Raw genomic sequence first — 14,611 nt, 5'->3', positions numbered from 1 at the left:
CTCCCCAGGGCCTCTGTGGCAAGGGCCGGGTCTCCCAGCTCTGAAGGTACAGGGCTTCTCTGAAAATTTGGTCCAGGAGGAAAGGCCAGGGATTATTTGGCTAGCAATGGAGTGGGAAAAGCCAGGCACCAGACCGTTAGCCTGAATCCGCTCAGCCCAGTCCTCTAGGCAGAGACGGGAATGACTTACCCAGAGGAATCTCTGAGCCACCTGCCACTCACACAGTGCTACCTCATCCCTTGTCATGAGCACAGAGGCCTAACAAGCACTCAGCAGCACTGTTCTGAGCACTTCACAGGAAGGAATTCATTTAATCCTCACAACAACCTGAAGATCTTATGAGCTACATAGATCACCATTATCCTCATTTACAGATGAGACCCAGCCCCAGGGAGGAGGAAGATATTAGGGCAGCCACACTTTTGAGGCACACAGTGGGACTCCTGAAGCCTCCCACGTTCAGTGAAAACGGATCAACAGCAATGCCTTGCACGTGTTCTGAACTTTGGAGTTTGTTTGTTTTCGACAGAGTCTCGCTCTGTCACCCAGGCTGGAGTGCGGTGGCACAATCTTGGCCACTGCAACCTCTGCCTCCCGGGTTCAAAAGGTTCTCCTGCCTCAGTCTCCCGAGTAGCTGGGATTACAGGCACCCGCCACGCCCAGCTAATTTTTGTAGTTTTAGTAGAGATCAGGATTCAGCATGTTGGCCAGGCTGGTCTCGAACTCCGGACTTGAGGTAATCCGCCCGCCTCGGCCTCCCAAAGTGCTGGGATTACAGGCGTGAGCCACCGCGCCCGGCCTGAACTTTGGAGTTTGTAAAGGATCTTCCTTTGACTCTTGGGACCCTCGTATAGGGTGAAATAGGGCGTCTTATCAGCTGGGGTCCAGAGAGATGATGTGACTCACCCAAGGCCACACAGCTAGTGAGAGGTCTGGGGCGGGTTTGCTGCTCCCTAGACACGGGACGGATTCCCAGCCCACTGGTCAGATCGCGCTTCGCCCCAAGCCTTCTCGGCGCGGGTGCGGGCGCTGCCTCTCCTTCCTACGCCAGGGCGGGAGGGGAGGAGCGGATCGCGGCCTGGCGGCCTGGGCGCTGTCCGCGGTGCTGATCCTCCGCCGCGCCCCTGCGCGCCAAGGCACCAGCGGGTTCCCCAGGTCGCCCTTCCAGCTCCCAGCTAAAGCCAGCCCCGCGAGCCCGGCGGCCCGCCGGGGGCCTCAGGCCCGGTTCCCGGGGCTTTCGGGGCTCCCGGGGTTCCCCCTCCCCCGACCGCGCGCCGCCGGCCTCCCCTCCCCCCGCCCCGCCCACGGCCCCTCCCCGCCCGTCTCAGGTCCCTCCCCTCCCCCTTTATCTCTCCCGCCCCCCGCACCCCTCCGGCTCGTTCGCCAGTTCCGGTCACGTTGCTGGGTGTTTACGCCTCGAGCCCGCCCCAGACCCCCCTTCGGCGCCCCCGAGCCCCCCGGAGCCCCGGCCCGACTGCCCCGCAGCCTCCCAGCAGCTGATGGCGCCGCAGCCAGGGCGGGCGCTGCGGATCCCCAGGCGCAGCTAGCGCGGGGGGAAGAGCGCCGCCCCCACCCAGCCCGGCCCGGACCCAGGGCCCCGCCGGCCGGTGACTCCCAGGTCCCGAAGGTGAGGAGGCCGGTCGGTGGGCGTGGGGGGTGTGGGCGCCGGAGCGGCCCCAGTGGGGAGCAGCGCGGCCGAGCTCCAGCTCCCCCGGGAGGGCTGGCGCGGGGCTGGGCACCGCAGCGCGCGGGAGGCGGGCAGGACTCGCGGCGGGCTGCTGGCAGAAGTTGTCCTCCACCGCCCAGACCCGGGCCCTGCCTGGCGCTGACGGGCGTCCAGAGCGGCCTGAGGTCGAGCCCCGCCACCACCCGCCACACACACCTTTCTTTCTGCTGCCTTTGCCCTCCTCTATGTTATCTCCTTCCCCGTCCTCCTTAGTCTCCACATCCCCCCCAACCCCTGCCTTCCTTGGGAGTCATATTGGAGGCATAATTAGGGCAGAACCTGAAGCCTGAAGGGGGTGAGGGGCTCGAGTTTCCCCATACACCCCATTCCCGTGTGATTGGATCCTCAGCTTTGTTGAGGTGGGGGATCCTGAGAGCTTCAGTGCAGAGGGCAGCCAGAGTTGAGGGGTTCGGGGGAAGGGGCTCTGGAGTGGAGAGGACCACAAGGTCCCTGGGGAATGTGGCTCCACCACTGGCTAAGGGGCCCCACCTTGCAGACAGAATCCTAGACATTTGTCAAAGGCTGAATCCTTGTTCCAGACTCCAGTCCCCAGGAAAGACAAGGATTTGGGGTTGGGGGACCAGCATACTTTTTTTTTAATATGTGTATTTACTTGCCCTGGTAATTCCCAGTAAGACTCAATCCATTCTCCCTGTTACAGCAACATTCATTATGGGCCTGTTCCTTGCAAGAGATTCCCAGAGACAAAGCCTTGCCCTCAGGAAGCATATGGCTTAGCACAGAAGCCAGGTGCATTCAGGCACATGCACGCGCGCACGCACACACACACACACACACACACACACACACACACACAGGATGAAGACTTATGACTTAGCACAGAAGCCAGGTGTGTGCAGGCACACGTGCACACACACACACAGAACAAAGAGTGATAATATGGCAGACTGTGGTGCTAGGTGCCACTCAGATTCCAACAAATTGCCTGGAGAACAGAGAGGCAGGAGACAGTCCTTCCATCTTGGTGGGGGATCAGGGATGGCTTCATGGTAAAAGTCACACCAGAGCAAGGCCCTGAAGGATGGCCCTGTCAGGTTTCAAGAGGCAGAGATAAGGTGCATATAGTAAGCAAGGGGATGGCCTGGCCACTGGGCTACTGGAAGACTTTGTCATCAGAGCAGCAAGAGGTAGAATCCAAAAGAGGAGAAGAGCAGCCTGCAGATGTGGACTGCTAAATGCAGGCTGATCTTCTCCTCTTTGGGATTCTCTTATGAGAGGCCATAAATGCCAGGATGAGCACCCGGTGCAGTGCTTCTAGTTGCCAGGCACTGTAGTTGCGTATACTGAGCAAACTACTTTACCTTTCTAAGCCTGTCTCCTCATCCATAAAGTGGATACATTAATAGAATCTTCAACGTGGGGTTGTTGCCAAGATAAATGAGTTAATATATGTAAAATGCTAAGAACGGTACCAATGACTTATTATTATAAGTATTATTACTTATGCATTGATGCCATGTCCAAGAAAGGCTTCTTGAGTTCCTGCTCTCCTATTGCCTCAGGCCTCTGAGTCAGGCCATGAACAGGAATAATGACTAAGAAACATAAAGCTCGTGTTGATTATTTCTTTTGAGACCGAGTTTTGCTCTTATTGCCCAGGTTGGAGTGCAGTGGTGCGATCTCAACTCACTGCAACCTCCGCCTCCCAGGTTCAAATGACTCTCCTGGCTCAGCCTCCCGAGTAACTGGTGCTACAGGTGCCCTCCATCACGCCCTGCTAATTTTTGTATTTTTAGTAGAGATGGGGTTTTGCCATGTTGGCCAGGATGCTCTCAAACTCCTGACCTCAGGTGATCCGCCCCTGTTGGGCTCCCAAAGTGCTGGGATTACACTCGTGAACCACCGCGCCCGGCCTGATTCATTTATTTGTTCACTTATTGCCATGCCTGTCCTATCTAATATACCTGCCCTGACTATAAGAATAATAAAAATAAGTCTAACATTCTCCTTAAACAAGAAAACATACATACTTAAAGAACTTTAACAAAACGTGGCTATTGACTGTTAAGAACAGCCCAAAGATATTTGTTGACTTGATAAATATTTTCAGTCCCAAACAGAAAAGAAACACTAGGAAAAGCTGAAACTGGGACAAGAGAATCCATCAGTGAGTGAGGGGTGGCAGACAATGCAAACCCCGGGCAAGCAGGTTGCAAGAAGTGTGGAGTCTGGTTCTTCTCCCAGCGACCTCCTCTGCTTAAGGGAAAGAAAGAGGTGGCAGAGGCCAGGGAACCTTCAGCAGACAAAAAGGGTGTAGGGAACGTGAGATTTAGATACCCAAGGAAAGACTGGACTATAAAAGAGGTTTTCAAACTGCTGGTTAGCAGGACAGGCGCTGCGGCTCACACCTGTAATCCCAGCACTTTGGGAGGCTGAGGCAGGTGGATCACCTGAGGTCAGGAGTTCAAGACCAGCCTGGCCAACATGGCGAAAACCCGACTCTACTAAAAATACAAAAAATAGCTGGGCGTGTTGGCGGGTGCCTGTAATTCCAGCTACTCGGGAGGCCGAGGCAGGAGAACTGCTTGAACCCAGGAGGCGGAGGTTGCAGTGAGCCAAGACTGAACCACTGCACTCTAGCCTGGGCAACAGAGGAGACGCCGTCTCAAAATAAAACAAACAAAAAACAAAACAACACTGAAGCGGGGGAGAGAACTGCAGCTTCCCACTTGCCAAGTCGGTGGTAACTGGGTAGGAAAGTGAGTACCCAGAAGCTCCAAAGAGACAAGCAGGAAGAGGGTCATTTTCAGGGATCAGGAGCCCAGACCTCAGAGAGTCCAAACTGTGCCAGGGTCAGAAGGTTCCTGAGCCTGACACTTTACCCGTGATTGGGGACCTGAGCATAGAAGCCTTCTCCACCAACTTCCCCAAAGGGAAAAGTATTTGTAACTTTCAGACACATCAGAGACATGTTAAAAGTACTTGGAATTAACCCTATAAATTGTGAATCTTGTGTTAGGGTCTTTTTAATATTTTTGGTAACAATTTTTTTAAATGAATATTTTTTCATCAAGCTAGAAAGGCCAGGCACAGTGGCCCATGCCTGTAATCCCAGCACTTTGGGAGTCTGAGGCTAATGGATCACTTGAGGTCAGGAGTTCGAGACCAGCCTGGCCAACATGGCAAAACCCCGTCTCTACTAAAAATACAAAAATTAGGCCGGGTGCGGTGGCTGAAGGCTGTAATCCCAGCACTTTGGGAGGCTGAGGCGGGCAGATCATGAGGTCAGGAGATCGAGAACATCCTAGCTAACATGGTGAAACCCCATCTCTACTAAAAATGCAAAAAATTAGCTGGGTGTGGTGGCAGGCGCCTGTAGTTCAGCTACTCGGGAGGCTGAGGCAGGAGAATGGCATGAGCCCAGGAGGTGGAGCTTGCAGTGAGCTGAGATAGCTCCATTGCACTCCAACCTGGGCGACAGAGCGAGACTACGTCTCAAAAATATATATATATACAAAAATTAGCCAGGCGTGGTGGTGGGCGCCTGTAATCCCAGCTACTTGGGAGGCTGAGGCAGGAGAATCACTTGAATCAGGGAGGTGGAGGTTGCGGTGAGCCAAGATTGTGTCATTGCACTCCAGCCTGGGCAACAAGAGCAAAACTCCATCTTGAAAAAAAAAAAAAAAGAAGGAGAAGGACAAGGGGAAGGAAAAATTAACGGGAAAAAGAACTCAGAGAACCAGAAGAAGGAGGGGAGCAGAAACAAGGCAGGCTCTGAGGTGCTCAGGACAGCGGACGGAGGAGTGTGACTGTCTTCCCCAAGCGTGTTAACTCAGGAGGCTAGATAGACATCTAGTACTGCGTTGGGGGGAAAGATGGAACTGATAGCTCCGGCCCTTCAGCTACTGTTACTGACCTGGGCCAAGTCCTCAGGCATGAGCTTCTGAAGCCCAGATGTTCCAGGACTGCATTGATGATGGGAAAATCGGATGTTTTCCTGGCTTGGGCCTTCTGAAGTAGTGCCTGCGACTCCCCAGCCAGACAGAGAGATTTTTGTTGTCACTAGTTCCCTTCCCCACTCTATCTCCCATCCTCCCCCAAACAAACTAAACAATAATGTCTAAGAGAGAATATTTGCCAAGATCGTTTGTGACCCAAATTTCCGCCCTGAGAAAAGCAGCCTGCCTAGTTGGAAGCAAATACTCAAGTCGTTCTGGGAAAGCACAGAAACAGCTGGTTGGCTCAGCCTCTCACTGGTGGCCAGGGTCCAGTCTCCAGAGCTGTGTGGGAAGGGCTTTTACTCTTCAGAAACATTTGCATTTCAGTGGCTGGGAACAGACATTTTCTCTTTCTCTCTTTATCCTAAGCACAGGCCCACACACCCACCTTCATCCTACAGGTGTGCGCACAGCAGACATAGCATCGAGAGAATCGAGAAACACAGGTACTCTTTGAGACACACACGCAGGCTCAGGCACACACGCAGATACGCAAGCACACAAACCCTGACAAAGACTCACAGTTGCATAGACACGCAGCTCACCTGTTTCTCCTGAGTTATGCACCAGTGTATTATGTTTTATTCTATCTTTTTTTTTTTTTTTTTTGAGACAGGATCTCACTCTGTCACCCAAGCTGGAATGCAGTGGTGTAGTCATGGCTCACTGAAGCCTCAAATTCCTGGGCTCAAGCAACCCTCCCACCTCAGCCTCCCGAGTAGCTGGGACCACAGGCACACGCCACCCAGCCCAGCTAATTTTTGTATCTTTAGTAGAGACAGGGTTTCACCGTGTTGTCCAGGCTGGTCTCAAACTGCTGGGCACAAAAAAGATCTGCCCGCCTCTGCCTCCCAAAGTTCTAGGATTATAGGCATGAGCCCCTGAGCTTGGCTGCACCAGTATACTGGCCTGCCTACGAGACATCTAGTTCTCCTTGTCTGAGGTCTTTTGGGCATATCACACCTAACACGTGACAACTTGATCTTAATTTGTGTAAATCTGCTTCTCCACCAGTCTACCCCATCCCCACAAATTCACTCACTCTAAAGATATTTACTGAATACTTCCTGTTTGCCACATACTGTGCTAGGTACTAAGGAACAGGAGGAACCAAAGCAATGTCCTTCATCTCAGTTGCTAACAATCTGGCAGGGGAAACAGACAAGAAACAAAAATTGGGGGCTGGGTGCAGGAGCTCATGCCTGTAATCCTAGCACTTTGGCAGACTGATGTGGGTGGATCACGAGGTCAGTAGTTCAAGACCAGCCGGCCAACACGGTGAAACCCCGTCTCTACTAAAAATACAAAAATTAGCCAGGTGTGGTGGCGCATGCCTGCAGTCCCAGCTACTCGGGAGGCTGAGGCAGGAGATTGACTTGAACCCGGGAAGCCGAGGTTGCGGTGAGCCGAGATCGTATCATTGCACTCAAGCCTGGGCAACAGAGCCAGACTCCATCTCAAAAAAATAAAAATAAATAAATAAATAAAAATAAAAATTTAATATATTCATGTGGTAATCCATTCACGGAAGAAGAAATAATGCAGATTAAGGGAATGGAGGGTAACAAAAGATTCTACGTTAAATTGGGTGATGAGAGAAATCCCTGAGGAGCTGACATTTGGAGAGTCCTGAATGAAGGAGCAGACTAGGCCCTGAGGAGGTCTTGGTGAAGGGCATTCCTGGCAGAGGGGACAGCAAGTACAAAGTCCCCAAGGCAAGCGTGTGCTGGGCACATGCAGGAAACAGCAAGGAGGTCGGAGTGGCTGGGGTGGAACCAGCAGGATGAGGACAGAGGGAGCCAGGGCAGACTGTGCAAGGGCTCATAAGAACTTTGGGTTTGTTTTGAAGTGTGATGGAAAGCCACACAGAGGGTTTTGAGTGGGGTATGGGGAGACATGATCAGACTTATATTTGTTTTTGTTTTTGTTTTGAGACGGAGTCTTACTCTGTCACCCAAGTTGGAGTGCAGCGGTGCAATCACGGCTCACTGCAACTTCTGTCTCCCAGGTTCAAGAGATTCTCCTGCCTCAGCCTTCCAAGTAGCTGGGACTACAGGCATGTGCCACTATGCCTGGCTAAGTTTTGTATTTTTCTTTTTTTTTTTCTTTTTTTTTTTTTTTTTTTGAGACGGAGTCTCACTCTGTCGCCCAGGCTGGAATGCAGTGGTGCCATCTCGGCTCACTGCAGGCTCCGCCTCCCGGGTTCACGCCATTCTACTGCCTTAGCCTCCCGATTAGCTGGGACTGCAGGCGCCCGCCACCACACCTGGCTAATTTCTTGTATTTTTAGTAGAGACGGGGTTTCACCGTGTTAGCCAGGATGGTCTCGATCTCCTGACCTCATGATCCACCCGCCTCAGCCTCCCAAAGTGCTGGGATTACAGGTATGAGCCATTGCGCCTGGCCTAAGTTTTGTATTTTTCTTAGAGACAGGGTTTCACCACGTTGTTCAAGCTGGTCTCAAACTCCTGACCTTGGGTGATCCTCCCACCTCAGCCTCCCAAAGTGCTGGGATGACAGGTGTGAGCCACCGTGCCTGACCCGACTTACATTTGTTAAAGGAATTCTGGCTCCTGCATGGAAAACAAGGGGCAAGAATGGAAGTGAGATGACAGGAGCCTACTGCAGTGGTCCACCAGAGGGATATTGCTGGCTTGGACTTGGGTGATGGCAATGGAGATAGTGAGAAGTGACTGGCTTTGGGATATGTTTTTTGAAGGTAGAGCAAACAGGTTGCAGATGGATTGACTACGGAATGTAAAGAAAGAGAGGAATCAAAGATGACTCCCAAGTTTTTGACTTGAGCAACAGAATGAATGGGCAGATAGCAATGTGGTTTATCAAGATGGCCAACGGTGGTCAAGAGCTGGTTTGCAGGAAGGAATGCAAGTTCAGCATTGGGACTTGAAAGTTTGAGGGATGGCCGGGCACAGTGGCTCAAGCCTGTAATCCCAGCACTTTGGGAGGCCGAGACGGGCGGATCACGAGGTCAGGAGATCGAGACCATCCTGGCTAACACGGTGAAACCCCGTCTCTACTAAAAAAATACAGAAAACTAGCCGGGCGAGGTGGCGGGCGCCTGTAGTCCCAGCTACTCGGGAGGCTGAGGCAGGAGAATGGCGTGAACCCGGGAGGCGGAGCTTGCAGTGAGCTGAGATCCAGCCACTGCACTCCAGCCTGGGCGACAGAGCAAGACTCTGTCTCAAAAAAAAAAAAAAGAAAGAAAGTTTGAGGGATATCCTCACTGGATATCCAAATGGAGGTGTTAGGTCATCAGTCTAGCAGCCAGGGAAGAGTTATTTTGGGGGTCAATAGCATATAAATAGTATTTACAGCCATGGGATGGGATAAGAACATCCAGGGAATGATTATAGATAAGGAAGAGGTTCATGGTGAAAGAGGAGGAAATGGGGAAAGATCCAACAAATATGTCTTCATTCTTGAGTTGCTTAAGCTAGACATCTTAGACATCCCCCTCCCTATCATCATGACTTCATCCAATCCATCTCCAAGTCCTGCCCGTCCTACCACTAAACTACACCTGGGGCTGCTCTCCACCTTCACCTCCATAATCTCATCCAGGCCACCATGACCTGGCAACTTGACCACTGCTCTATTCTCCCAGCTGAACTCCCCGCATCCACTCTGTTGGATCTAGACTGCTCTCCCTACAGCCGCCGGAGTGATATTTTAAAAATGCAAAGGATAGCCTGGGCAACGTAGTGAGACCCCATCTCTACAAAAAGTGAAATATTAGCCGGGCATGGGGGCATGAGCCTGTGGTCCCAGCTCCATGGGGACCTGGGACCCAGCTCCTCAAAACCTGGGAGTTTGAGGCTGCAATGAGCCATCATTACACCACTGCATTCCAACCTGGGTGACCGAGTGAGATTCTGACTCAAAAAAAAAAAAAAATGCAAATCATATCATGTTCTTCCACTGCTTAAAATCCTTCAAGAACTTTCACATTTACTTAATATTAATTTTTTTTTTTTTTTTTTTGAGATAGAGTCTTGCTCTGTCGCCCAAGCTAGAGTGCAGCGGCATGATCTCAGCTCACTGCAACCTCTGCCTCCCGGTTTCAAGAGATTCTCCTGCCTCGGCCTCCTGAGTAGCTAAGACTATAGGTGGACGTCTCAACGCCTAGGTAGTTTTTGTATTTTTAGTAGAGACGGGGTTTTGCCATGTTGGCCAGGATGGTCACGAACTCCTGACCTCAGGTGATCTGCCCACCTTGGCCTTCCAAAGTGCTGGGATTACAGGTGTGAGACCCCTGCACCCAGCCCAAAAATTCTTAACATGGTTTACAAGATGACATGTGAACCTACTCTTGCTAACCTTCCTTCCTGTGACCCTTCTTCAGTACTTTTCACTTCAGCCTTTAGCAGCTATCAGAGGCAGGGTCTGTTTCTCAAACAGACCACGTGAAGCACTTAGCAGAAAGTTTGACACATAGTAGCACTCAGGTCCTTAAATGTAAGCAATCATTATGATCACTTAGCTCTTTCCTACCTCTGCGCCATCACAGATGCTGTTCCCTGTTGGAGATGCTCTTCCCTTCATTCTTCTAAGTCCTACCCCTCCTTCAAGGCTGTATTAGCTTTTTTATCGCTGTATAACAAATTATCATAAACATAGTGGCTTAAAACAACATACATTTATTATCTTACAATGTCTAAGCCCAGGAGTCTGGCTCTTTTTTTTTTTTTTTGACAGGGTCTTTGTCTGTCGCCAGGACTGGAGTGCAATGGCACGATCATGGCTCACCGCAGACTTGACCTCCTGGGCCCAAGTCATCCTCCCACCTCAGCCTCCCAGTAGCTGGGACTACAGGCCATTGCTACCACGCCCGGCTACTTTTTATATTTTTGTAGAGACGCGGTTTCATCACATTGTCCAAAGTGGTGAGATTACAGGTGTGAGCCACCACGTCTGGCCTTAGTCTACCATTTTTAAACTAGGTCCTGTGCTCAGGGTTCTATTTTTTTTGTTTGTTTGTTTTTGGTTTTGGTTTTTTGTTTTCCAAGACAGATCCCTCTGTTGCCCAGGTTGGAGTGCAGTGGCACGATCTTGGCTCACTGCAACCTCTGCCTCCTGGGTTCAAGTGATTCTCCTGCTTCAGCTTCCTGAGTAGCTGGGATGATGGCTAAGTTTTGCATTTTTCTTTTTTTTTTTTTAGACGGAGTCTCGCTCTGTCGCCCAGGCTGGAGCGCAGTGGTGCGATCTCGGCTCACTGCAAGCTCCGCCTCCCGGGTTCACGCCATTCTACTGGCCAGCTAATTTTTGTATTTTCAGTAGAGACAGTATTTCAGCATGTTGGCCAGGCTGGTCTCGATCTCTTGACCTCAAGTGATCAGCCCGCCTCGGCCTCCCAAAGTGCTGAGATTACAGGCATAAACCACTTGCCCAGCCTCAGGGTTTTGCCTAATTAGGTCAGGCCCACCCAGAATAATCTCCATTTTGATTAAATCAAAGTCAACTGATTGGAGGCCTTAATTACATCTGCAGAATCCCTTCACCTTTGTGTACAGCCTAATCACAGGGGTGAGATCTGTCATACACACAGGCCCACCCACACTCAAGCAGAGTACCTGCATACCAGAGCCTGGGAATCTTGGGGACCGTCTTAGAACTCTGCCTGTCACAGACCGGGCGTGGTGGCTCAAACATGTAATCCCAGCACTTTGGGAGGCCGAGATGGGCGGATCACGAGGTCAGGAGATCGAGACCATCCTGGCTAACACGGTGAAACCCCGTCTCTACTAAAAAAAAAAAATACAAAAAACTAGCCGGGCGAGGTGGCGGGCGCCTGTAGTCCCAGCTACTCGGGAGGCTGAGGCAGGAGAATGGCGTGAACCCGGGAGACGGAGCTTGCAGTGAGCTGAGATCCAGCCACTGCACTCCAGCCCGGACGACAGAGCGAGACTCCATCTCAAAAATATATATATATATAATAATAAAATAAAGAACTCTGCCTGTCACAAGGCATCAGCCTAAAACTTACTTCCTCAAAGAGAACTTTCCTCACCTCAAATCTAAAGTTGGTTCCCCTCTTTATTCTTTCACATTACCTTGTAGGTCTCTTTGATGGCGCTTATTACAGATTGTAATTTTTTTTTTTTTTTTTTTTTTTTTGGGAAGGAGTTCTTGTCAATTCCCCAAGCTGGAGTGCAGTGGCATGACCTCTGCTCACTGCAATCTCCGCCTCCGGGGTTCAAGCGATTCTGCTGCCTCAGCTTCCTGAGTAGCTGGGACTACAGGAGTGCGTCACCACGCCCAACTAATTTTTGTGTTTTTAGTAGAGACGGGGTTTCACCATGTTGGTCAGGCTGGTCTCGAACTCCTGACCTCGTGATCCGCCCGGCTCAGCCTCCGAAAGTGCTGGGATCACAGGCGTGAGCCACCACGCCCGGCACAGATTGTAATTTTATCATTCGTATTATCTGTTTGACATATTATTTATGTGTTTGATTCTCTTCTCTTCACCCTGTGAGATCCGTGAGAGCAGGGACTTCACTGTGTTGGTTACTATGTTCCCTGAGCCCCGCACCGTGCCCGGCAATAGTAGATCACTAAATGAGTGAATGAAAGAGTGAGCAAATCACGACAGGAATTAACCTACTCACACATTAAATGGACAGAGAAGAAGAGGAAGAAGGGGAGGTAGCACTGATTGAGCCAGGTCCTGTGCTAAGCACTTTACATTTCTCTTTTTTTTTTTGAGACGGAGTCTCAGTCACCCAGGCTGGAGTGCAGTGGCACGATCTCGGCTCACTGCAACCTCCGCCTCTGGGGTTCCCGCCATTCTCCTGCCTCAGCCTCCCAAGTAGCTGGGACTACAGGCGTCCGCCACCACGCCTGGCTAGTTTTTTGCATTTTTAGTAGAGACGGGGTTTCACCATGTTAGCCAGGATGGTCTCGATTTCCTGACCTCGTGATCCGCCGGCCTCAGCCTCCCAAAGTGCTGGGATTACAGGCGTGAGCCACTGCGCCCCGCCTACATTTCTCTATTCTATCTATCTATCAATCAATCATCTGTCTATCTATCCTTCTATTTGAGACGAGTCTTGCTCTGTCGCCCAGGCTGGAGTGCAGTAGCGCCATCTCGGCTCACTGCAAGCTCCACCTCCCGGGTTCACACCATTCTCCTGCCTCAGCCTCCCGAGTAACTGGGACTACAGGCGCCCGCCACCATGCCTGGCTAATTTTTTTGTATTTTTAGTAGAGACAAGGTTTCATCGTGTTGGCCAGGATAGTCTCGATCTCTTACCTCGTGATCCACCCACCTCGGCCTCCCAAAGTGCTGGGATTACAGGTGTGAACCACCTCGCCCAGCCTTATTTATTTTTATTTTATTTTTCTTTTTTTGAGACGGAGTCTCGCTCTATTGCCAGGCTGGAGTGCAGTGGCACAATCTCGGCTCACTGCAACCTCTGACTCCCTAGTTCAAACCATTCTCCTGCCTCAGCCTCCCGAGTAGCTGAGACTACAGGCACGCACCACTACGCCCAGCTAATTTTTGTATTTTTAGTAGAAACGGGGTTTCAGCATTTTGGCCAGGATGATCTCGATCTCCTGACCTCGTGATCCACCCACCTTGGCCTCCCAAAGTGCTGGGATTACATGCGTGAGCAACTGCACCTGGCCTAAATATTTATTTTAGACAGAGTCTCACTGTGTTGCCCAGGCTGGAGTGCAGTGGTTTGATCTCAGTTCATTGCAACCCCTGGACCCTGGGTTCAAGCGATTCTGCCGTGTCAGCCTCCCGAGTAGCTGGGACTTCAGGTGCACGCCACCATGCCTGGCTAATTTTTGTATTTTTAGTAGAGACGGGGTTTCACCATATTGGTCAGCCTGGTCTCCTGACCTCAGGTGATCCACCTGCCTTGGCCTCCCAAAGTGCTGGGATTACAGGCGTGAGCCACTGCGCCAGACCTTACATTTCTTATCTCATTTAATCCTTACAACTATCCCAGGACGGTAGGATTTGCAGCCCCATCTTACGGGGGGAAGGAAAATGGCTCAGAGAGGTTAATTTTCATGCCAAAATCACACAGCAGGTCATTGAAAGAACCACAAATCAGCTGGGTCCAGTGGCTCATGCCTGTAATCCCAGCACTTTGGGAGACCAAGGTGGGAGGATTGCTTGAGGCCCGGAGGTGGACACCAGCCTCAGCAATAAAGTGAGACCCTGTCTCTACAAAAATTTTTAAAAATTAGCCAGGCGTGGTGGCGGTCACCTGTAGCCCTTAGCTACTTGGGAGGCTGAGGTAGAAGGATTGCTTCAGCCAGGAGTCTGAGGTCGCAGTGAGCTATGATCGCCCCACTGCACTCCAGCCTGGGTGACAGATTCAAACTTAGGACTGTTCCCAGTGTCAATATCGGTGTAAATATCATTGGGAACCTTTTCTGGATTCGAAAGACTTGGTTGGAGAATTGACTCTGTCACCACTTACCGAGCACGGGAAGTGGCACAAGAGCCTTCTTCTGTGAACTGGGGTGGTAATACCCGCTGAAGTGTGGTTGGCACAAGTAAGATCATGTGTATAATGTTTCCTGAACATGGCAGATGGTCAGCACATGGAGCCAGCGATCCCCACGGCCCAAAGGGCCACTCCTTGCTGAAATGAAAGGCCTATTTGGATGGCCGGGCGCGGTGGCTCACGCCTGTAATCCCAGCACTTTGGGAGGCCGAGGCAGGCAGATCACAAGGTCAGGAGTTCGAGACCATCCTGCATAACATGGTGAAACCTTGTCTGTACTAAAAATACAAAAAAATTAGCCAGGTGTGGTGGCGGGCGCCTGTAGTCCCAGCTACTCGGGAGGCTGAGGCAGGAGAATGGCGTGAACCCAGGAGGCGGAGCTTGCAGTGAGCTGAGATCTCACCACTGCACTCCAGCCTGGGCAACAGAGCGAGACTCCGTCT

General features: G+C 51.3%; 1 protein-coding gene across 1 annotated transcript in view; it reads left to right on the top strand.

The window, feature by feature from the left end:
- Nucleotides 1-1,385: 1,385 nt before the first annotated feature.
- Nucleotides 1,386-14,611, top strand: part of CCDC92B (coiled-coil domain containing 92B) — a 30,404-nt gene continuing 17,178 nt past the window's right edge. Inside the window, exon 1 of the mRNA XM_023184746.2 lies at nucleotides 1,386-1,627. The gene's annotated coding sequence lies outside the window, so the exon portion shown is untranslated. The remainder of the gene's footprint in view (nucleotides 1,628-14,611) is intronic.

The sequence above is a fragment of the Piliocolobus tephrosceles genome, chromosome 16 (genome assembly GCF_002776525.5).
Source record: "Piliocolobus tephrosceles isolate RC106 chromosome 16, ASM277652v3, whole genome shotgun sequence".
Lineage (NCBI taxonomy): Eukaryota > Metazoa > Chordata > Mammalia > Primates > Cercopithecidae > Piliocolobus > Piliocolobus tephrosceles.
This window is presented reverse-complemented; position numbering and strand designations above follow the sequence as displayed.